We start from the raw sequence: 563 nt of genomic DNA on the forward strand, positions 1-563 counted from the left end.
TGCAAAAAAAAAATTCAGACCGCAATGAGACGTCCCAAAAGCGACCCCTTCCGCAAGGCCTCCCTCCCTCCTAAGGGCCGAGGCTCATCACTTACCTGCCACTTCCAAACTTTGGCTCCGCAGCTGCTCACGGTACCTAAGACAACAAAACGGAAAACGTCACTATGGCCCTCAAGAATATTAATCCCCAGGGGTCCTCCGCACCGGTACCCCGGCTCACCTCAAATCTTCATCCAATTCCAGAGGCAGCCCAGAAAATACCTGTCAAGTATGCTTAGCACACCGCCACATACAACTCACCTATTACTTGCCCCACTTAAAGGCCAACTCACCTGATTGTCTCTATTTCTTGGCATGTCCAAGGCAGCAGCAGCACCTGCAAAGAAACAAAGCAAAAAAAAACCTGAAAGACTCTGAAATCACAACCTCCCCCCTCCAATTAAAGTACACTGCACCTATACCTTAAGCTTGCACCCACCTGGCTGCCAGCATCCCAGACCAGGACATCTTGCAGGTGGACCTCCTAAAATGCACAAAAAACAACAGATGCTTAGAGCTGCACC

Source organism: Corvus brachyrhynchos, unplaced genomic scaffold (genome assembly GCF_000691975.1).
Source record: "Corvus brachyrhynchos isolate BGI_N302 unplaced genomic scaffold, ASM69197v1 scaffold1275, whole genome shotgun sequence".
In the NCBI taxonomy this organism is placed as follows: Eukaryota; Metazoa; Chordata; class Aves; order Passeriformes; family Corvidae; genus Corvus; species Corvus brachyrhynchos.